This window comes from Danio aesculapii, unplaced genomic scaffold, assembly GCF_903798145.1.
Source record: "Danio aesculapii unplaced genomic scaffold, fDanAes4.1, whole genome shotgun sequence".
NCBI classification, from domain to species: Eukaryota; Metazoa; Chordata; class Actinopteri; order Cypriniformes; family Danionidae; genus Danio; species Danio aesculapii.
Window position 1 is genome coordinate 45,222 of NW_026613644.1, and position 26,461 is coordinate 71,682.

General features: G+C 34.1%; 1 long non-coding RNA gene across 1 annotated transcript; it reads right to left on the reverse strand.

Annotated features, from left to right (window-relative positions):
• Nucleotides 1-4,724: 4,724 nt before the first annotated feature.
• LOC130220085 (uncharacterized) lies at nt 4,725-6,335 on the reverse strand. Its single transcript, XR_008836117.1, has 3 exons — nt 6,275-6,335; nt 5,565-5,616; nt 4,725-4,837 (listed from the first exon to the last, which is right to left on the reverse strand). It is a non-coding gene; the product is annotated as an uncharacterized LOC130220085 (long non-coding RNA).
• Between the last annotated feature and the right edge of the window lie 20,126 nt (nt 6,336-26,461).

Sequence of the window (26,461 nt, forward strand, 5' to 3'; positions counted from 1 at the left end):
GCTCAACGGCCATCCCATTAATGTGGATGGGATCATGTGAGCCTGTTCGTCCCTTCCTGAAGTCCACAATGAGCTCCTTGGTCTTGTTGGTGTTAAGGAGTAGATTATTGTCAGTGCACCAAGTGGCCAGATGCTGTATCTCCTCCCTGTAGGCATCTCATCATTATTGCTGATTAGACCAATCACTGTGGTGTCATCTGCAAATTTGATGATGGTGTTGGATCTGTTCACAGGCCTACAGTCGATAGTAAAAAGGGAGTAGAGCAAGGGGCTCAGCATGCAGCCCTGTGGTACACCAGTGTTGAGTGTGACGGTGGTGGAGCAGATGTGGCCTGATCTAACATTCTGAGGTCTGTTAGTCAGAAAGTCCATAACCCAATTGCAGAGAGACGTGTCGATATCCAGGTCTCTAAGTTTGATCAGTAACTTAGTGGGTATGACAGTGTTGAATTCTGAGCTGAAGTCAACAAACAGCATTCGTGCATAAGTGTTTTTATATCCAGGTTTGTGAGGACAGAGTGCAGTGCTATGGAGACGGCATCTTCTGTGCTCCTGTTGCCACAGTAGGCAAACTGATGTGGGTCCAGTGTGGATGGCAGAGAGTCTTTCAGATGTGCCTGGACCAACCGCTCGAAGCACTTCATGATGATGGGTGTGAGTGCTACAGGGCGGTAGTCATTCAGGCATGTTGGGCTGGAGTGTTTGGACACTGGCACAATAGAGGTGGTTTTAAAGCATGTTGGCACAGTTGCTAGGTTAAGCGACAGATTGAAAATGTCTGTGAATACCCCAGCGAGCTGTTCTGCACATGCTTTGAGGATGCCAGGAATGCCGTCTGGTCCAGCAGCCTTACGCACATTGATCTGACTCAGTGTGGTGTAGACTTCTGAGGAGGTGAGTGTTATAGGTAAGTGGTCGGTTGAGGAAGTGTTCCTGGTGTAGGGTTCTGTATTGTCTCTTTTAAAGCGGGCATAAAAGTCATTTAGCTCGTTCAGGAAGGAGACATTTGTGGCCGTGGGGGTGGACTGGCTGGGTTTGTAGTTGCTGATGGCCTGGATGCCCTGCCACATGCGCCGAGGATCAGAGTTGGAAAAGTGCTCCTCTAGCTTTAGCTTGTAACAGTGCTTGGCCTTTTTGATGCCCCTCTTCAGATTAGCCCTGGAAGTGCTGTAGGCCTGTGCATCCCCTGATCTGAAGGCAGTGTTGCGTGCCTAAGCAGGAGGCGCACCTCCTTGTTCATCCATGGCTTTTGATTTGGGTATGTGGTGATCTGTTTCTGGGTTGTAACACTGTCTATGGTGGTGTTGATATATTCCAGATAAACATACTCCAGTCTGTGTGTTTAAACCTGTCCTGGAGTGTGGAGTCTACCCCCGCTGGCCACACTTTGATGGTCCTTGCTGATGGCTTCACACGGTTGATGAGGGGTGAGTACTTGGGGGTGAGGAACAAAGAAAGGTGATCTGATTAGCCGCATTTCCACTATCGGGCCAGTGCGAGCCAGGGCTTTAATCGGGCCAGGCCGGGCCGTAGCCCGGTAGGTTGAGAAATGAGGCCGAAATCATGTAGCGTTTCCACTGTCGGGCTAGTTGCTCGCAGCGCGTCACGCAAACACCGCCCCCAGAACGTCCCCCGAACCAAACGTCACAACCCGTCACACAACCCGCCCACTTCAGCTGGAACAAAAAACTCAAATTATAACCACAAACACAACCTGGCATCACTACGAGAGCTGGAAGATGGAGAACACCGAAGCGATTGCTTTTTTACTGTTTGTGGTCTGTGAGTTCGGCGGCATTTACTTCGAACACAGATTTTGGCTGCAAGGCGAGTGAGTTGATCAAGCGCGATAGCAAAACAAATGTAAGGGAAGAAAGCATCTTGTCTCCTCTTTACCTGACAGGAAAACGCCGCCTTTGTACGTAACCCCGCCCCGAAGCCCCAGTTGGCCCTTCTTGGCCCAAGGTATTCGGCGGGCCGAAAAAGGCCGGACGCTGGCCCCAAGGAAGCCCCGCTTTGGCCCGATTACACCCCGGAAGTGATAGTGGAAACGCGACTGGCCTTGGCTCGCCCTGGCTCACTCGCTTTAGGCGCGATAGTGGAAGCGCGGCTATTGACCCAAGTGGGGGGAGGGGGGTCAGAGCGTATGCTTCAGCCATGTTTGTGTAAACTTGGTCTAAAGTTTTGTTTCCCCTTGTTTGGCAGAAAATGTTTTGGTGGAATTTGGGGAGAACTGTCTTTAAGTTTGAGTGATTAAATTCCCCGCAACAATAAAAGCAGCCTCCGGATGAGCAGTCTGTTGTTTCAATTCAGTTCAATTCACCTTTATTTGTATAGCGCTTATACAATGTAGATTGTGTCAAAGCAGCTTCACATAAAAGGTCATAGTAAATAGGAACAGTGTACTTCAATTTGTAGTGTTGAAGTTAAGTTCAGTTTAGCTCAGTTCAGTGTGGTTTAATAATCACTACTGAGAGTCCAAATATTGAAGAGCAAATCCAACGATGCGCAGCTCTATAGATCCTGAACCATGCAAGCCAGTGGCGACAGCGGAGAGGGAAAAAAAAACTTCACTAATGGCGGAAGTGAAGAAAAAAAACCTTGAGAGAAACCAGGCTCAGTTGGGCACAATCATTTTAATTTCTCCGCTGGCCAAACGTCTTGTGCAGAGCTGCAGTCTCAGTGGCGGAGGCTGGAAGCTGGCCTCAGCGAAGACTCGTCTGACTCTGGAGCGTCACAGGAATCAGTCTCATGTTCTCCACTCTTCCATGACCATCACAGTAGCTGCTCAGGATACGGCCTGGTCCAGGATATGGAAACCTTGGGATCATCTCGTTGTTGGTCTTGGATCGAGTCAGTGACTCTGCATAGTCTGAGGGCCTCGGGAAGAGTATCCCCAGGTGTAAATTGAGAATAAAGAAAATAATTAGCGTAGCTGCTGTTCATAGTGTATATCAACAAGATGCAGAACCTGTGTGGAAGCCCGCTAAGTGGTGCACTAAGTGTTCTTTACTGAACAGTTAGGTCTTTAATCTAGTTTTGAATTGGGAGAGTGTTTCGGAGCCTCGGACGTTATCAGGAAGGCTATTCCAGAGTTTAGGAGCTATAAATGAGTTTGCTGATGGCTTCAGCTTCTCATTCAAAATAATCTTTTTTTTTTTTTTTTAAATAGCGGGTTATAATCGCATCAAAGACGTATTAAAAGGTAAGTAAATTAGAACAGCGCAAACTTCTGTAACAGTAGTGCTGTGCGTTCTTTGTTTAATCCTTTAAGGTAACGTGCTGACAGACTGACTGACTGAATTGCAGACAGGTGCATGATGCGTGAGGCCAGCAAACAAGGCGTAGCTTTCAGTTATGGTGAACACAGTATCCATAATTATATTTTATTTATAGATAAAGGTCTGTGGTTCTGCATACAATGACTTTATTTTGCTGGAGTTTATAGCTGTTTCACTTTACTTCAGGACGCATTAATGCCGCTCTGTAGGTCTGTTTGAGACATTCATAAATATTCTTAGCAAATCTAATAAAAGTTGGAGACATACTCATTACATAAATGCTCTAAATCACACTTCAGCAGCGTTTATTTGAGGGCGCACAAAAAAATCACAACTTGACCAACGTATATTTGAGGGCGCGCAAGAAACTTTGTGCACGAGCAGAGGAAATCGGCGCTCGAGCAGAGATTGACATGCTCGTAGGCTATTACATGAATGCGATCTCGACTTAATAGTGCGCTCACGACATTTGTCAATGAAATAACACCACATGTAGTTGGTAGATCTGTGTAAAATGCCCAACAGAGTCTGCCGCCACAACTGGAAAAAAATCCTAGAGGAAACACTGTATATATATATATATATATATATATATATATATATATATATATATATATATATATATATATATATATATATATATATATATATATATATATGTACACACTCACTTAAAACTGTTGGGTTAATAATAAGCCAACAGGTAACCCATAGATGGGTCAATTTGGCAACGACCTTCTGTTGTGTTATTTTAACTATTTTAACCCAATCCATTGGTTTGATAAGGTTAACCCAACAATTTGGGTAATAAAAATAACCAATTTGTTGGTTTATTTTGCCAAAAAGTGGCTTAACCAATAAATAATAATAAATTATTATCATTATTATTATTATTACTATTATAGTAGTAGTAGTAGTAGTAGTCATCTTTATATGTAAATAAAAAATACACTGCTTTTGTTACATTGGCAAAGGTTTATTTAAATCCATGAATTTAGTGCCAATCCTTTCACAATAACAAACGCCTGAGAGCAGTTTAGTTCATCCCCAAGCAGCAGGACAAGAGGGTTCTGTCTCTGTTGCTCCTCCTCCTCTAAGTACTGAACAAATTACAAGTATACACAAATGAATTAAATAATGTCCAACATTTATTGTCATATATAATGCACCTAGAAGTTGCAAATCAACAAATTCTTGTTTTGCCTCCTGGTATGAGGGCCGAACCATCTTGCTGCACAATCTGCATCGCAGTGAAGAAAGGATAGCTGGCTGAGTTGTAAAAGCACCATCTCCAAAGCGGGATCTCCAAGACTGTCTTTATATCAAACAGAAAAAAAACAATAAGTAAACTCAAAACAAACCCCACATATCAAAGGTGAAATGCTACAAATTGGGGTTAAAACAGAGCTGTTATGCAGGATTGTCTCACCAGATTAAATGTTTGCTTGAACTGGTAGATCCAAGGCTGCAATACGAGAGGATCCGCAGTGATGCATCTCCCCAAACTTCAAAAAGTTTCTTTGGTGTGTGGGTATAAAATACCCATCCTGAGCAATCTAAAAATAAATAAACAAAAACAGCACTTAAATCCATGCTATACAAACAGTACACTGGATTTATTAAAGGGATATTTTACACAACTTGTTCTAAATCTCTCCTCAGATGAACACAAAACATGATATTTTGAACAATATAGGTAACTAAACCATTCTTGGTCCACAGTAAAATTCCATAGCATTTTTGTCTTCTGTTGAACTCAGTGGGGACTATTAAGTTTTTGATTTGCTTTGTCCTTTAAAGTTATCATTTGTGGTCAGCAGAAATAAAAATAAATAAATAAAAATAAATCAACAACTTGAGGGTGAGTAAATGATGAATACACCCAAAAATTAGTAAAACACCCATACATTACGGCCAATTTAGTTTATTAAATTTACCTATACTGCATGCGTTTGGACTGTGAGGGACATGCAAACTTCACACAGCAATACCAACTGACCCAGCTCCAGGACATGATGGATTCACCTCTGCTGCTGAATGAGTGCTTTATTTATTTTTTTTCTGCTGACCACAAATGATAACTTAAAGGACAAAGCAAATCAAAAACTTGATCATCCCCACTGACTTCAACAGAGGAAAAAAGTGCTATGGTATTTCACACCAAGAATGGTTTAGTTACCTTCTCCTCCATATACCAAATGATGTTCGCTCCAACCTTAAGACAGAAATTTTAAATTTGCACATGTATGCCGGACCAAATAACAACAAAAACCATGTACTTACCCAGTTTAGCAATGGAGAAAAGATAACTGGAAGTGGTCATCTTCAGGGGTACCTTAAACAGAAAAAGAGAAAAAAAAAACTATGAAAATATGCACTTTTAGCTGCAGGATTAGTCTTTTATGTGAGTTGTTAAGGTGCATCACATTTGCAAATTTGGTGGGCAAATAAGGTCCATTTTACATGGTCAGTTGTGCACTGATGTTCATCAGTGTGCTTAATTCTCATGCTCAGAAACTTGCAAAAGAGTCAAACTCTTGATCAAAGATTTCTACTGAAATAACTGGAACCTGTCAGTAAACTGTCATAACGCAATGATTAACATAAATAGGTTAATGTCTGTAATATCTCAATTTATTTGGTCAAATGTTCCAGGAGTGGAGTTCTGAAATTTCTGAACTGTGCTTAGACTCTATATCAGTCATCTGTACTTACCTGTGGCCTCAAGCCTAATACAGAGTCTAATACCAAATTCATACTCAAATAAGGCACAGAAGCACTTTTGAAAGAGACATTTGTGTCTTTACACATTACCGGTGCTGTTTAGAGAAGTATAAATGCATTTACAGAAGAATTACAAATGTATAATTTGATTTTAAGACATATGGTGATGTAAAGACACCTTTACAGTATATGATACTGCTTAAGTGTGTGTATCTGTGTATTTTTACATCATGTACATATTACAAAATACAGAGCTGTTGTTTTCTCACCTTTCTCAACAAGATTATCAAGGAGGATTAAAGTTCGCTCTGTCCAGAGCAACCTACAATGAACAAACAAACAAAAAATAAAATAAACCACAAATTAACATGAATGTTATGCTGGATTTCATCATAAGTCTTGCATTTACTAACACACACTATATTTGAAGTGTTTGGAAGTAATTTGCATTTTCCTCCTGTAGAAAAACGTCATAAGAACAATTCTTAGTGGCTCAATGTAGTACAACAGTGTTTTTAAAAGTCTAAACACTTTATTGATATAGTGTACAGCCAAGCACATGTGGTCAGAACACAAACGAGTCACAGGTAATATAGTATTAAGCTTTTTCACAAAGTAAAGTCTGTCTAAGCCAGGTCTAAGCAAAATACCAGCAGGTGTTTGTAGCTCCGCTCACTCTCTGCCGCTTTGCCCTTGTTTGGTATCCCGCCGTGGGTACATTTTGCGAACAAAATGGCGACGGTTGGCCGCGCCTACTTGTAGCTTCTTTTGCAGTGTTCAGAAACCTATGGGTGATGTCACGGATACTATGTCCATATATTTTACAGTCTATGGTTGCGATCTATTCAGCACCCTCTAGCGGCGAATAAGAACCAAAAATAATATAATGCTCGGATTCCGTACTTCTTGGGAAAACTAGCAACTTCCTGAACAAAATGTAGCACATATATATGTCTATATTAGTATTTAGTTGTTACAATATAGTTTCCTAGCGAAAGGACAGTGTTTTTTAAGACAACATAACATACCTTCAACAAGACTGGACGCGACTCCGGTTTGATGTCTCTGCTGGGTCCCAAGACGAGAATGACAGCTGAATATCACAAATACGTGTATCATTTCCTCCAAAACAACTGTAGAGATGAACACGGAGGTAGAGAAAGTGTTTTTATACAAGCGCGCACGCTTGTATTATCAATAATTAAGAGTCCAGGTGAAACAGATATAAAAAAAAAAACATGACACGGAGAGGCAATTTGATTAATAAAATAACAATATTACTGCATTAGAGCTTGTAGAACTTTATAACGCAAGAGCAACATCACGTACACATATTAATACAGCAGTTCTGTGTCAGTTCAATCAGTTGACTGTTGAAATTCAAAAATTGTAACCCAACTGGTGGGGTTATTAAATAAATAACCCAATAAAAGGTTTAAAATAACCCAACAAAGCACCAAATATTTTTAACTCAACCATTGGGTTAAATAAATAACCCAACGTTTTTTAGAGTGTGTGTGTGTGTATATATATATATATATATGTATATATCATACAAGTAGCAGTGCGATGTGGCTGTATATCGGCATTGTGTCCCACCAGTGACGATATACAGCCACATCGCACTGCTACGAGTGTAATATTGCTTTTATACAACAGTTCAACGGCATAATCGTGTATATAAAAAAAGAAAATCAAACACGGAGAGTCTCAAAATCCTTTTGTATGAGGAACTACTTTCTTCTGCCATTCATTCACATCTGCAGCTGTCGTCAGAACAGCTGAAATCATTGCCAGTTAACAAACATCACTTTACAGCTAGTATGCAGCAAACATTTGAACGTCCGATGACCGTTAAAAAGACGTCCCTCCGACACGTTGCTTCATGATTGAAAAATATATCCAAAATGGCAATTGAAATGACATCTTCTGGACATGATTAAAATGTCTTTTCTGCAAGTGAATACAACAAATACACGTCATCTGAACATATAAATATGCCGTATTCTGGTTGTTTATAAGATGTGTTCCTGCATACTTTAAGTGTTTTAATAGCCTTATTATAATTATTACATTATTTGAGCATTTATGCAATAGTGTTACAATTTAGCAACATTATTTATTGTGCATATTAGTAGTTTTAACATAGTGATAGATTTACATCTCTGTTTAATTAATAGTTAATAAAACAACAACTAACCAGAAATATGGACAACACAATTTTATTTTAGAGTCTTTTAGTTAATGTCCTCCAGCTCTTTTTGGAACGTGCTTGCTGTGTTCATTCATAAATGCATCTTTTTCTGTGTCTGTAGCATCTGGACTCCATAACTTCACAGCATCTGAGGGAGGAGAATATGATTTTGTTTGATTCTACAACTAAAAACTTACAATTGATCAAAGATTATTGTCATGTTTCATTAATGAACAGCAATGTGCACAGTAGCAATTGTTTCCAATGTAAATACACACACATTCCCTACTACTCATGATTTTACAAGCGCCCATATCCACATATTTACACATATCCACAGTTTTGTGACAAGCAAAGACTGTCATTTATGGCTTACACTGAAATTATAATTTTATTTAATTTAATATTTTCAGTCTGAGGCGACGTGGTGGTGCAGTAGGTAGTGCTGTCGCCTACAGCAAGAAAAGTCGCAGGTTCAAGCCTTGGCTGGGTCAGTTGGCATTTCTGTGTGGAGTTTGCATGTTCACCCCGCGTTCGCGTGGGTTTCCTCCGGGTGCTCCGGTTTCCTCCCACAGTCCAAAAACATGCGGTACAGATGAATTGGGTAGGCTAAATTGTCCGTAGTGTATGAGTGTGAATGAGTGTGTATGGATGTTTCCCGGAGATGGGTTGCAGTTGGAAGAGCATCCACTGCCTAAAATATATGCTGGATAAGTTGGCGGTTCATTCCGCTGTGGCGACCCCAGATTAATAAAGGGACTAAGCCGAAGAGAAAATGCATGAGTTAATGAATTTTCAGTCTGGCTGACAGCTTGAATCTGTACAAACATTTTAAAACATCTGTACAGTAAAACAGCTATGTCTATAAGAAGAAATACAATATTGCATAACAGATTAAATTCAGAATTTAAACAATATTAAAGACTGGGTTAATTGTTAGGGTAGTAAGATATATTTTCCTGAAATATTATGCAGAAATAAACTAAAACAATGCAAGATAAATATGTACCTGTTCATGAATTTTTTACTCAGGCTGGGACAGAACATTCACCAAATCTGGACAGTTGTTGAACCTAAATTCGACACCAAAATCACAGTCAGAGCGATCCCTCTGGACACTCATTCTGTCACTTTTTAAACTTACGCAAATCCAATTCTTCTCTTCAGCTTTAATGGACACTTCACAGGATTTCGCTCTCAGAATCCAGTCTCTTAACAGAACATGTAGATCTGCTGGAGTCCACACTGACAATTACTGTAACAGAGCAGTAGCTAACATCAGGCTTATGATGACATAAACTTTTCTAGTCGCAATTATTTTCTAAAGCTTTTATCAGGATACGTGATGGATGGGTGGGAGAAGTGGCGCATCCTGCTCTGTCTCTGGAGGATATTGAAGACATTTACCTATTTGGAACTTTGATAACAGGGTTTCTGCTGATGGGCTTATGCGGGGCCCTGGCGTATCGACGATTGATGAAAGCGGTCAGTGCTGCTCAAAACCCCACCAGGCTGGCCGGCTTGATTGAAGCGCTGATGGGCAGGCTTGCTAATAATCAGACTGCAATATTAGATCGCAAACTGGAAAACTTCGGGGTGTAGTTAGCAGCTTTGCAACAAAATTTGGCCAGATCTGGAGACGAGTGATGGACATTAAATATCTGTGAAATTGGCAGGTATTGACCTAAAGTTGAAGTATCTTTCTACTCTTTCGGCTTCCCTGTGTTTTCTTTTCTCCTGCCAGACGGCCTCGGCTGGAGGAAAACAACTTCTCCCGGATAGCAAGATAAGGAGATGCTCTGAAATTCCTGATCCCTATCAAGGACACCTGTTGGACTCTACAGGCTTACGCACACACACACAGATACACAGCACGACACTTCCTGGCACCAATCCAACGCCTTCGTATGCTTTCACCCACTGGAGGGGGTAGGCGGTCTGTGACCAGCGCCTCCATGGCTGCAGGACCTGATGGCTGCCCGCCCTTACCGGACCCATACCCCGTTCCCATCCCCTGTGGCAATGTTAAGTCTTGTCGGTGTGTTTTTGTGCTAGATTGCTGGGGCTTTTTCTTTCTCCCTGATCTCGAATTGTTCTAACTTAAGAGCAAGGTGAGAGGGAGTTTTTTTTTTTTTTGCCTCTCTCTCCTGAATGTATCTTATTTCCTGTTCCACCTCCTGTGACCTGTCTTCTCTGGAGTTGTGATGTCTGTGCACGGTCGGGGGGTTCTATTTACCTGCATTTCGTTGCCTTGTACTTGTACATGTGTGATGACAATAAATTGAATCTAATCTAATCTAACTGTGTGTGTTTCTAATGATAGAATCTAAACTTACTTTGTATATAATTAAATAATAAAAAGTATAGGTGCAGAGCTTTTGTTTTGAGGGCGTCGTTACGAGCTCAGATTTGGTTGACCAATCAGCCAAAAGTTGGCGTTTCAGCACCGCCTACATGTGCATGATGAATTTTAAAGTCGTTTATCCGTTTTCCTACCCTAAACCAAAAAAATGAAAATCCAGCCAAAATCTCGTTTTCCGTTTTTTTTCTGAGCAAAATTATTATTTCATTTAAAGCTGGAAAATAAACGATGCACGCCCACGTTGTGGGTTTTTTTTTTTTTTTTTTTTGATGAAACGAATAAACAAATAAAAGCACAGTTTTTTTACTTATTATTTCGTTTTGGTTTTGTGTTTGTTTTAATTTTATGTTTTAAGTTAATTAGCAGAATGTACGTGAGTTTTCATTTTTTTATACCTACAGAATGAAAAGAAAAACAAAATATTGGCTGTTTTTCTGATGTTTCGTTTTCCAGAATAAAAGGAAGAATCAAATGAACGGATGATTCAAACTTTGATATATTCAGACTTTCATTCAATATATTCAGACTTTCATTCAATATATTCAAGTTTCATTCATTATATTCAAGTTTCATTCAATTTATTCAGACTTTCATTCAATATATTCAAGTTTCATTCAATATATTCAAGTTTCATTCAATATATTCAGACTTCCAATAAATATATTCAGACTTTCGTTCAATATATTCAAGTTTCATTCAATATATTCAGACTTTCATTCAATATATTCAAGTTTCATTCAATATATTCAGACTTTCATTCAATATATTCAAATTTCTTTCAATATATTTAGACTTTCATTCAATGTATTCAGACTTTCATTCAATATATTCAGACTTTCATTCAATGTATTCAGACTTTCATTCAATATATTCAGACTTTCATTCAATGTAATCACGTTTCATTCATAATATTCAGACTTTCATTCAATGTTTTCACGTTTCATTCATAATATTCAGATTTTCATTCAATATATTCAAGTTTCATTCAATATATTCAGACTTTCATTCAATATATTCAGACTTTCATTCTATGTATTCAGACTTTCATTCAATATATTCAAGTTTCATTCAATATATTCAGACTTTCATTCAATATATTCAAGTTTCATTCAATATATTCAGACTTTCATTCAATATATTCAAGTTTCATTCAATATATTCAGACTTTTATTCAATATATTCAAGTTTCATTCAATATATTCAGATTTTCATTCAATATATTCAAGTTTCATTCAATATATTTAGACTTTCATTCAATGTATTCAGACTTTCATTCAATGTATTCAGACTTTCATTCAATGTATTTTAAGTTTCATTCAATATATTCAGACTTTTATTCAATATATTCAAGTTTCATTCAATATATTCAGATTTTCATTCAATATATTCAAGTTTCTTTCAATATATTTAGACTTTCATTCAATGTATTCAGACTTTCATTCAATGTATTCAGACTTTCATTCATAATATTCAGACTTTCATTCAATGTATTCACGTTTCATTCATAATATTCAGACTTTCATTCAATGTATTCACGTTTCATTCATAATTTTCAGACTTTCATTCAATATATTTAAGTTTCATTCAATATATTCAGACTCATTCAATAAATTCAGACTTTCATTCTATGTATTCAGACTTTCATTCAATATATTCAAGTTTCATTCAATATATTCAGACTTTCATTCAATATGGTCAAGTTTCATTCAATATATTCAGACTTTCATTCAATATATTCAAGTTTCATTCAATATATTCACACTTTCATTCAATATATTCAAGTTTCTTTCAATTTATTTAGACTTTCATTTAATGTATTCAGAATTTCATTCAATATATTCAGACTTTCATTCAATGTATTCAGACTTTCATTCAATGTATTCACGTTTCATTCATAATATTCAGACTTTCATTCCATGTATTCACGTTTCATTCATAATATTCAGACTTTCATTCAATATATTCAAGTTTCATTCAAAATATTCAGACTTTCATTCAATATATTCAGACTTACATTCTATGTATTCAGACTTTCATTCAATATATTCAAGTTTCATTCAATATATTCAGACTTTCATTCAATATATTTAAGTTTCATTCAATATATTCAGACTTTTATTCAATATTTTCAAGTTTCATTCAATATATTCAGATTTTCATTCAATGTATTCAAGATTCTTTCAATATATTTAGACTTTCATTCAATGTATTCAGACATTCATTCAATGCATTCAGACTTTCATTCAATATATTCAGACTTTCATTCAATGTATTCAGACTTTCATTCAATATATTCAGACTTTCATTCAATATATTCAGACTTTCATTCAATATATTCAGACTTTCATTCAGTATATTCACGTTTCATTCATAATATTCAGACTTTCATTCAATGTATTCACGTTTCATTCATAATTTTCAGACTTTCATTCAATATATTTAAGTTTCATTCAATATATTCAGACTTTCATTCAATATATTCAAGTTTAATTCAATGTATTCAGACTTTCATTCAATATATTCAAGTTTCATTCAATATATTCACACTTTCATTCAATATATTCAAGTTTCTTTCAATATATTTAGACTTTCATTTAATGTATTCAGACATTCATTCAATATATTCAGACTTTCATTCAATGTATTCAGACTTTCGTTCAATGTATTCAGACTTTCATTCAATATATTCACACTTTCATTCAATGTAATCAAGATTTTTTCAATACATTTAGACTTTCATTCAATGTATTCAGACTTTCATTCAATGCATTCAGACTTTCATTCAATATATTCAGACTTTCATTCAATGTATTCAGACTTTCATTCAATATATTCAGACTTACATTCAATATATTCAGACTTTCATTCAATGTATTCAGATTTTCATTCAATATATTCAGACTTTCATTCAATGTATTCAGACTTTCATTCAATATATTCAGACTTTCATTCAATGTATTCACAATTCATTCATAATATTCAGACTTTCATTCAATGTATTCAAGTTTCATTCAATATATTCAGACTTTCATTCAATATATTCAAGTTTCATTCAATATATTCACACTTTCATTCAATATATTCAAGTTTCTTTCAATATATTTAGACTTTCATTCAATGTATTCAGACTTTCATTCAATATATTCAGACTTTCATTCAATGTATTTAGACTTTCATTCAATGTATTCACGTTTCATTCATAATATTCAGACTTTCATTCCATGTATTCACGTTTCATTCATAATATTCAGACTTTCATTCAATATATTCAAGTTTCATTCAATATATTCAGACTTTCATTCAATATATTCAGACTTACATTCTATGTATTCAGACTTTCATTCAATATATTCAAGTTTCATTCAAAATATTCAGACTTTCATTCAATATATTCAAGTTTCATTCAATATATTCAGACTTTCATTCAATATATTCAAGTTTCATTCAATATATTCAGACTTTCATTCAATATATTCAAGTTTCATTCAATATATTCAAATTTTCATTCAATATATTCAAGTTTCTTTCAATATATTTAGACTTTCATTCAATGTATTCAGACTTTCAATCAATGTATTCAGACTTTCATTGAATGTATTCAGACTTTCATTCAATATATTCAGACTTTCATTCAATGTATTCATGTTTCATTCATAATTTTCAGACTTTCATTCAATGTATTCACGTTTCATTCATAATATTCAGACTTTCATTCAATATATTCAGACTTTCATTCTATGTATTCAGACTTTCATTCAATATATTCAAGTTTCATTCAATTTATTCAGACTTTCATTCAATATATTCAAGTTTCATTCAAGATATTCACACTTTCATTCAATATATTCAAGTTTCATTCAATTTATTCAGACTTTCATTCAATATATTCAAGTTTCATTCAATATATTCACACTTTCATTCAATATATTCAAGTTTCATTCAATATATTCACACTTTCATTCAATGTATTCAAGATTCTTTCAATATATTTAGACTTTCATTCAATGTATTCAGACATTCATTCAATGCATTCAGACTTTCATTCAATATATTCAGACTTTCATTCAATGTATTCAGACTTTCATTCAATGTATTCAGACTTTCATTCAATATATTCAAACTTTCATTCAATGTATTCACGTTTCATTCATAATATTCAGACTTTCATTCAATGTATTCACGTTTCATTCATAATTTTCAGACTTTCATTCAATATATTTAGGTTTCATTCAATATATTCAGACTTTCATTCAATATATTCAGATTTTCATTCTATGTATTCAGACTTTCGTTCAATGTATTCAGACTTTCATTCAATATATTCACACTTTCATTCAATGTAATCAAGATTTTTTCAATACATTTAGACTTTCATTCAATGTATTCAGACTTTCATTCAATGCATTCAGACTTTCATTCAATATATTCAGACTTTCATTCAATGTATTCAGACTTTCATTCAATATATTCAGACTTACATTCAATATATTCAGACTTTCATTCAATGTATTCAGATTTTCATTCAATATATTCAGACTTTCATTCAATGTATTCAGACTTTCATTCAATATATTCAGACTTTCATTCAATGTATTCACAATTTATTCATAATATTCAGACTTTCATTCAATGTATTCAAGTTTCATTCAATATATTCAGACTTTCATTCAATATATTCAAGTTTCATTCAATATATTCAGACTTTCATTCAATATATTCAAGTTTCATTCAATATATTCACACTTTCATTCAATATATTCAAGTTTCTTTCAATATATTTAGACTTTCATTCAATGTATTCAGACTTTCATTCAATATATTCAGACTTTCATTCAATGTATTTAGACTTTCATTCAATGTATTCACGTTTCATTCATAATATTCAGACTTTCATTCCATGTATTCACGTTTCATTCATAATATTCAGACTTTCATTCAATATATTCAAGTTTCATTCAATATATTCAGACTTTCATTCAATATATTCAGACTTACATTCTATGTATTCAGACTTTCATTCAATATATTCAAGTTTCATTCAAAATATTCAGACTTTCATTCAATATATTCAAGTTTCATTCAATATATTCAGACTTTCATTCAATATATTCAAGTTTCATTCAATATATTCAGACTTTCATTCAATATATTCAAGTTTCATTCAATATATTCAAATTTTCATTCAATATATTCAAGTTTCTTTCAATATATTTAGACTTTCATTCAATGTATTCAGACTTTCATTGAATGTATTCAGACTTTCATTCAATATATTCAGACTTTCATTCAATGTATTCATGTTTCATTCATAATTTTCAGACTTTCATTCAATGTATTCACGTTTCATTCATAATATTCAGACTGTCATTCAATGTATTCAAGTTTCATTCAATATATTCAGACTTTCATTCAATATATTCAGACTTTCATTCTATGTATTCAGACTTTCATTCAATATATTCAAGTTTCATTCAATTTATTCAGACTTTCATTCAATATATTCAAGTTTCATTTAATATATTCACACTTTCATTCAATATATTCAAGTTTCATTCAATATATTCACACTTTCATTCAATGTATTCAAGATTCTTTCAATATATTTAGACTTTCATTCAATGTATTCAGACATTCATTCAATGCATTCAGACTTTCATTCAATATATTCAGACTTTCATTCAATGTATTCAGACTTTCATTCAATGTATTCAGACTTTCATTCAATGTATTCAGACTTTCATTCAATATATTCAAACTTTCATTCAATGTATTCATGTTTCATTCATAATATTCAGACTTTCATTCAATGTATTCACGTTTCATTCATAATTTTCAGACTTTCATTCAATATATTTAGGTTTCATTCAATATATTCAGACTTTCATTCAATATATTCAGATTTTCATTCTATGTATTCAGACTTTCATTCAATATATTCAAGTTTCATTCAATATATTCAGACTTTCATTCAATATATTCAAGTTTCATTCAATATATTCACACTTTCATTCAATATATTCAGACTTTCATTCAATATATTCAGACTTTCATTCAATGGATTCAGACTTTCATTCAATGTATTCACGTTTCATTCATAATATTCAGACTTTCATTCCATGTATTCACGTTTCATTCATAATATTCAGACTTTAATTCAATATATTCAAGTTTCATTCAATATATTCAGACTTTCATTCAATATATTCAAGTTTCATTCAATATATTCAGACTTTCATTCAATATATTCAAGTTTCATTCAATATATTCAGACTTTCATTCAATATATTCAAGTTTCATTCAATATATTCAGATTTTTATTCAATATATTCAAGTTTCTTTCAATATATTTAGACTTTCATTCAGTGTATTCAGACTTTCATTCAATGTATTCAGACTTTCATTCAATGTATTCAGACTTTCATTCAATATATTCAGACTTTCATTCAATGTATTCATGTTTCATTCATAATATTCAGACTTTCATTCAATGTATTCACGTTTCATTCATAATATTCAGACTTTCATTCAATATATTGAAGTTTCATACAATATATTCAGACTTTCATTCAATATATTCAAGTTTCATTCTATGTATTCAGACTTTCATTCAATATATTCAAGTTTCATTCAATATATTCACACTTTTATTCAATATATTCAAGTTTCATTCAATATATTCACACTTTCATTCAATATATTCAAGTTTCTTTCAATATATTTAGACTTTCATTCAATGTATTCAGACTTTCATTCAATATATTCACACTTTCATTCAATGTATTCAGACTTTCATTCAATGTATTCAGACTTTCATTCAATATATTCACACTTTCATTCAATGTATTCAAGATTCTTTCAATATATTTAGACTTTCATTCAATGTATTCAGACTTTCATTCAATGCATTCAGACTTTCATTCAATATATTCAGACTTTCATTCAATGTATTCAGACTTTCATTCAATATATTCAGACTTTCATTCAATATATTCAAGTTTCATTCAATATATTCACACTTTCATTCAATATATTCAAGTTTCATTCAATATATTCACACTTTCATTCAATGTATTCAAGATTCTTTCAATATATTTAGACTTTCATTCAATGTATTCAGACATTCATTCAATGCATTCAGACTTTCATTCAATATATTCAGACTTTCATTCAATGTATTCAGACTTTCATTCAATGTATTCACACTTTCATTCAATGTATTCAAGATTCTTTCAATATATTTAGACTTTCATTCAATGTATTCAGACTTTCATTCAATGCATTCAGACTTTCATTCAATATATTCAGACTTTTATTCAATGTATTCAGACTTTCATTCAATATATTCAGACTTTCATTCAATATATTCAGACTTTAATTCAATGTATTCAGACTTTCATTCAATGTATTCAGACTTTCATTCAATGTATTCAGACTTTCATTCAATATATTCAGACTTTCATTCAATATATTCAGACTTTCATTCAATGTATTCAGACTTTCATTTAATGCATTCAGACTTTCATTCAATGTATTCAGACTTTCATTCAATATATTCAAGTTTCATTCATAATATTCAGACTTTCATTCAATATATTCAGACTTTCATTCTATGTATTCAGACTTTCGTTCAATATATTCAAGTTTCATTCAATGTATTCAGACTTTCATTCAATATATTCAGACTTTCATTCAATATATTCAAATTTCTTTCAATATATTTAGACTCATTTAATGTATTCAGACTTTCATTCAATGTATTCAGACTTTCATTCAATGTATTTAGTATTTCATTCAATATATTCAGACTTTCATTCAATGTATTCAGACTTTCATTCAATGTATTCAGTCTTTCATTCAATATATTCAGACTTTCATTCAATGTATTCAGACTTTCATTCAATATATTCCGACTTTCATTCAATGTATTCACGTTTCATTCATAATATTCAGACTTTCATTCAATATATTCAAGTTTCATTCAATATATTCAGACTTTCATTCAATATATTCAGACTTTCATTCTATGTATTCAGACTTTTATTCAATATATTCAAGTTTCAGTTTCATTCAATATATTCAGACTTTCATTCAATATATTCAAGTTTCATTCAATATATTCAGACTTTCATTCAATATATTCAAGTTTCATTTAATATATTCACACTTTCATTCAATATATTCAAGTTTCTTTCAATATATTTAGATTTCATTCAATATATTCAGACTTTCATTCAATATATTCAGACTTTCATTCAATATATTCAGACTTTCATTCAATGTATTCAGACTTTCATTCAATATATTAAGACTTTCATTCAATGTATTCAGACTTTCATTCAATGTATTCAGACTTTTATTCAATATATTCAAGTTTCATTCAATATATTCAGACTTTCATTCAATATATTCAAGTTTCATTCAATATATTCAGACTTTCATTCAATATATTCAAGTTTCATTTAATATATTCACACTTTCATTCAATATATTCAAGTTTCTTTCAATATATTAAGACTTTCATTCAATGCATTCAGACTTTCATTCAATGTATTCAGACTTTCATTCCATATATTCAAGTTTCATTCAATATAATCAGAGTTTCATTTCATTCCATATACTCAAAATTTCCTGAATGGCATTCAATAACAATGGCATTCCATAACACACACACACACACACACGCACACACACACACACACACACACACACACACACACACACACACACACACACACACACACACACACACACACACACACACACACACACACATATATATATATATATATATATATATATATATATATTTATATATATATATACATATATACACACACACACACACACACACATATATATAAACTCCATCTATGCAAACACACCGATACACGCGCACATGCATATAAACGCCATCAATGCATACACACCCACATTAACACACGCACATACATATATACTCCATCCACGCATACACACCCACATTAACACACGCACATACATATAACCTCCATCCATGCATACACACCCACACTAACACACGCACATACATATAAACTCCATCTATTCGAACACACCCACACACATGCGCACATACATATAAACTCCATCCATGCATACACACACACTAACACACGCATATACATATAAACTCGGTCCTTGCGCGCACACACACACGCAGATACATAAACTTGATCCTTCCATACACAACCATAAAAAAGTTGCACAAACTTCTCAAACATATATATATAATTACTTGTGTATATACATATATGCAAGTGATTTCATATGTGAGTGCGCATGAATTTTTCACTGTAAAAGGAAGGTATTTCAGTATAAAAGAAAGTTATCTCAGTTCATAAAAAAGAAGTCTTTTCAGTGTAAAAGTCACAGCCAATACGAAATATATCATTATTTATAATTATAAGCATGTATCAGGTAATTTCAATTAGCTGTGTTGTAGTGAAATCTATCCTATCTTCAAGCTTAGGAAATATAAATAATGTGATTAATTGAGGTATTAGGTCTTTTGATTATTGAAAACATGACATGACTGCTCAAGCAAAATGTTTATTAAAAATCCTAAAATAAATGAAAGCAGTAGGTTTAATCAATACACGGTCACATATGAAGTATATAATATTATTTATTATTAGAATAAATACACTGTTGTCTAATATGATTTTTTGTATGGTGTCGCAATCCTTAAAGGGCACATAGGTTACCCCTTTTTTCATATTTAATATAAGTCGTTTGTGTCCCCAGAATGTGTCTGTAAAGTTTCAGTTCAAAACACCCATCAGATTATTTATTATAGCTGTTTGAAGTGTCTATATTATAATGGGAAAAAAGGTTTTGCTGTTTTTTTGTACTGGCCCTTTAAGGCTAGTCCTCCCCGCCCACTGTTCCCACGTGCCTGTCAGCAATCGCCGCCCTCGGCTGCCTCAGAAAGCAGATCTCACATAACGTGTGTGAGAAATACTACAGTAAGAACTTTAACAATCACTATTTGATGCATTTTTTGTGGATTTGCAACAATGAGTCACACACAATGTCATTACAAAGTTCACGCACACACACAGCAAGGACACAAACACATAGCGCACACACATACACAAACGTAGCGCTGACATACACACACACACACACACATAGCTCAGACGCGGACACACACACACACACACACACACACACACACTTAGCTCAGACATGCAGACACACACACACGCACAGCTCAGACACGAAGACACAGAGAGAGAGAGAGAGAGAGAGAGAGAGAGAGAGAGAGAGAGAGAGAGAGAGAGAGAGAGAGAGAGAGAGCACGCGTTAAGCTTTGCACTCGTTTTGCACGCATGTGACATGATACTGGTAATATCCACTGCTGTATGGATATCTCTTATATTAATGTATATTAATAACCGGGATTGAAACGTCTTTCTTTATAATTGTTCTGACACGCGGCTGTGCTGATTAAGTGCATCTGAAGTGAATCGCTGTAATTCATTACACACATGCTCTGTTTTAAAGCATTTTAAACTTGTAAAACTCACTCTTGATCATGTTTGATGATGATTAATGATCCTAGCGAACTTAACACACCTTTTATTCCCGGCTGCTTTGCGCTTGTCCTGTCTTGATTATATGATTATACACGTGACTACCGGGCATGTTAATGCACGCAGCTGTCAATCAATATTGGTGGGCGGGGGGACCGCTCTCCTACGTAAAGTTGTGGTCGATCTGAAAACAGGTCCAATTGGTTCACCGTTTTTATGTTGTTAAATTTGAAAAAAAAAAACACTATACTTACACACATTTCTGTCTAAACAGCTTGAAAAGTTAATTTTTCACCATAGGTGCCCTTTAATGGGTTATTTTGGTTCCACACTTCAGTCCAGAAGGTGGCAGGAATGCACATTGTTGGTTTGCCAGCTGCCATTAATCAGAAAATAAGACGAAGTAAGCTATTTTGCCACGTTTCTCCATTTGAATGACCGTGATGAACAGTGATAGCGCTAACATTACAGACGCAATTAACATTTTGCGAAATGTTCTTGCTTCGCCGACTATAATTAGATCCATATCTAATTCAGTGGAATCTGGAATCAATTTGTTTCGCCATCAAGGCCCACAGTTCAAGACTGTGGTCACGCCATCTGCGGTTCGGAGAGAGACGGTCACGCTATCTGTGCTTTAAATTGTAGTGCGCGTCTACTCTGTGTTCTGCGGTAGATTAAAGGTGTAAGGATGGCTATATCTCTCCTTAATATTAAACCCTGAAAACGGTTAAGGAGCTCCACACGAGACAGGACCACCAAATGGTCAAGCACTAAAACAATAAACTTTCTAATCTGAGAAGAAGATCAGCTAGAAAACCAGTTGTTCGGGTTGTCTCGATCATGCATCCTGAGCCCCCCTCTTTGCCCTGGACTTTACCTTCTCCACCAGAGCAGCTCACTCACATTCCACACAGAATGTTTAAGTTTTTAATATGGTGTATCTTGTGGCTTTATATTCATGTTTGGTGTCATTTTAAATCTCTCTGTGTGATTGGTAAAGTGGTCTTAATTTCACTGTAATATTTTACAATCTCCCGTATATCAGTTAATTTGGGTTTTGACTTTGATAAGATCTTTGCCAGATGCTCCACTCCAGGGCAAATGGTCTTTACATCAACTCATGACCAGGCAAGTGTCTTGGTGAAGCTTTTATTGTCTTGAATTTATGACGATTTGAGTATTTAGGCAAAGGGTGCAGAAGTGTCTGGGGGATTCTGTAGGCAGGATACCCCATTGCAGTTTGTGAGTCTCTGAGCTTTGCATCAGGACTTATATGCTGCAATGTATTTCTACACGGTCAGGTATTAATCTCTAACTTAAATGTATCTTCGAATAATTGATGTTGTACAATCTTGATTGGCTTATTTTGTTTAATTATGTGAATTGGAATAGAAAATCTTTGCCTGACAAATAAATGTAAAATTCTTGTTTAACTCTAATATCTCCTGAAATCATTTAAATCTAGTAGATTGTTTAGGCTGATGTTTCCGCAGCTTACGACCAGGATTTGTCATACATTCAGGATCAATGGATGGAGCATGGGCACAGCATTAGAGACCTGATGATTTCTGACAATCACTGACTTAGTATAATATAAATTAGGGGGCTAAATACAACTTTCTTTAAATATGTGCAAGCATGGGGCGGCCAATTATTGCTTAAAGGAAGTAGCTTTCAGTTATATTCTTTGACTAAGCTAAATTAAACTTTTCTTTAAATATGTGCAAGCATGGGGCGGCCTATTATTATTTAAAGGAAATTAGCTTATCGGCTAAGAATCGGAACTGGCGAGGTTGTGTCCGTGAGCAGATGTAACTGGCCAGCATACTGACTCTAAGCGACTTCGGGTAAATGATGAACCATTACTTGAGAATAAGGATTTATTAGGTTAATCAATCTAAATTAGACCGAATCACAACCTATAAGGTGATCAGCATGAATTAGATAAATCTAAAATTATTATAAATTGGAGTCAGATTAAAATTCGGAGTTGGAAACAAATTAAAATAAATCTTAATGAATAAAAATATTTCTTTCCACATGTGCTAAAAGGCTTACATGCATTTAACCTTCACCCATGCTGTTAGTTCCGTCATAGGAAAATAGATGGGCCCTTACAATTGGTGACAGACCCTAGTGATCTCCCATAAAGTTTCAGGCGAGTGATGTCTTTCAGCGCAAGATTCAAAAGAAATGCTCCGAAAAAAGAGGTTCGAGTTTCTCTTCTTCTTCCAACTGTTGAGGTAAGTCAATTATTTTGCTTTTTAAAGTGTTGAGGGAAAGATAAATGCATCTTATATAGACACATTTTGTAGAATGAGTCGGAATACTCAAAAAGGATAGACCAGAGACCGTAAAAATCTGGTTGGGCTTAAGAATTAGACAAAACCACATTGTTCGTCAGGGACATAATAGCAGCAGAGTGGGAGAAGAATGAAAGCTCTAAACCCAAAATTCTCAAAATCTCTTCAAGAGATTAAATTTTAAGATGGAATAACATCATCCAAATTTTATTCTGGTACTTAACAGAGAGCAGCAAATGACAATCTAAATTCTGAATATAACTGTTTCCACTAAGGGTTGCTTATTGCACATGTTACAATAACTTTGCAACACTGCAAACAAGCAGCATTTATATTTCAAGAATTTTGAAATTTGTAATTAGATTAATTGGAAATTCTTATTGTAATCTTTGTATTAAATGTAATGAAAGTCTTCCAAGAGATATTTAAAAACACTGAAAATAGTTTTTTAAATGCTGTTTAAGACTCTGTCTAAATAGCCAAAGCTGTAAGGCAGATAAGGACATGGTCAGTGTTGGGAGTGTTACTTTAAAGACAAAAGAAACAAATTATTAATTACATCACTAAAGTTGTAGTTAATTTATGTTTCCAATGGCTTTGCCTGAAAAGTAACTCGGTTACTTGATAAGTAATTTAATTACTTGACTAAAGACTAAAATTCCACATAAATTGCATGGGCAATAGAAAATAAACAATCAGGAATTTTTGTATTGTTTTGAGAAAAAGACAATATGTTTCAAATAAATGACACTATATTGCATAAATTCACATTTCATTGTTTGAGATAGGTATCACCCTACTTATCGGAATTGAGTTATATAGATATTGAATTTCTATATAGCATTTAAGGCAAGTACATTATAAGTCACTGTAATTAAGCTATCTAAGAATGAGAAATAATCTCTCACTTAATTCTTTGCGAAAAGGTAATTTTAAATTGCAGTGACTATTTACTTTGTAACTAATTACACCCCACACTGGACATGATAAGATCATACATCTACAAGATGTGTATTCTGCATTTGCCCTTACGTGCCAAACTTTCAAACATTCACATATGAAGAAAGATTTACAAAAGAAAGCTCACCTAATAACAACTAAGCTCAAAATAAGAAAATTGTGACTAACCCACAAAATTCTTTAAACCGAGCAATGATTGACTTGGAGATGTGCTTGCAATTCACTAAATGTCCAGGCAATAAAGTTTACGACTGGCTTCCAGTGTGACTTGATCCTGCACTGATAGTGAACATGGAAGAACAACCGTAGCAAAGAGCCAAATCAAAAGGTGACATTCCAAAAGATCAATAAGATGATAATCAGTCATCCTAGACAAATTACTAAACAGCCACTCCAGAGACCAGTAATAAAATGATTTTAAAATGTATACTATGTTAAGGTAATATGATTCATATCGTAAGAACATTATGATATTGTATATTATCACAGCCAATAATGGCGTCCAATCTCATTAAGATTGAGCATGATTTAGGAAGGAAAAGAAAATTGAAGTGTGTAAAATGGACAAAGCAGGTGTGAAAATGAGAGTAAATGCATGTAGCAAGAAAATGAGGATCTTTCTTAATGTTAAAACATTAAAAAGAAGTCAGCAGATAGTTAAAGATGGAAAACAGTAAGTAGCTAAGAGAGGAAACGGAAAGGAAAAATAATCAAATTAATAAGAAGGAATTTCTTTATCTTCTAATAATGCAAAAATCTGTGATGAGAGAAATTGACATGCCCGAAAATTATCAACTAAACTAATCGATCTGATTGGAATGAAAATACTCTCAGTGAAAAACAACGCTGTAGCAATGGCAATAAAAGTTAACAATTGCTGATCCTGTTTGCATTTCCAAATTTGTTATATTTGTGTTATACACATTTTCATTTCCACAGAACACAATGGTATTGTGTGATACTACATGTACACATAGACTGAGTAATTCCTTAAAACATGATTTTCTTAATGTACTGTAGGTGTAAAACACTCAGGTCTGAGGTTTTAGAAGCCACAGATGCATTCTAAACTGCATGTCATGTATAAATAAGGAATTAACTGTATGCTGAAATTCATTAATTTTAAGGTACTTGTGTTTATATGTTGGATGAGTCTCATCTCCTAAAAGTGGTAAACTCTGCTATCCTCAATATAGCTGTAGTTTAAACTACAAACAGGAGTATAGAATTGCCTTGTGGCTCCAGTGTAATGACTGCAGTAACTATGGAAATGCTTTCTTACAAGATTCAGCCTTAAACATTGCATTTTATCATGCTCCTTAAAAAACATTGATTTGGAAGTATTTTGAGCCAGATCACAGTCACATCTCATGCTCAAATTCCATCCTGGCTCCCTGTTACAACAGGACTAAATTTCACACACTGTCGTAAAACTTCCACCCTTTGTTGCGAGCATGTTTACACAAACACATAGCCTCAGCTGAAACACTGCTACACAGAGAACATTTCAAATCTTCACACACATAAAACTCACATTATGGCAGACTGAAAGTTCAAAAGCTAAAGAAATTTAAAAGGATATGCTCAAATTTGACCATCAATGCTCAGTTGATCTGACCTTTTGCTTTGCAAAAACATGATCATGATAATAAGATGTCTTTGTAAACCAACGCAAATTAAATTCTAATGGCATGTAATTTGATGCCAATTATAAAACATGTCTAGCTAAGACCATAAATGGGAAATTAAAGTAGTACTATCTATTTTAATATAATTTGTGTAAAGGCTCAGATAAAACTGTGTTTTTTTCTCTCTGCATATTTTACCATTCAGGTTGGCGTCTGCCCAAACCTGCCTGTATTCAGACAGGACACACAGCTTGACATAAGATGGGTTATAAAGGTATTTAAAGAGGCCAATCATACCCAATAAATACACTAACACTGCCTGTCTACATGGCCTCCCAGTGTAGCGCTGGATCTAAATTTTGCAACACAAATTATAACTAAACCTTACCCATCTCATGCACACCAACACACACAACATACAGTCATTACTGCAACCTCAGTATTTTTAACTGG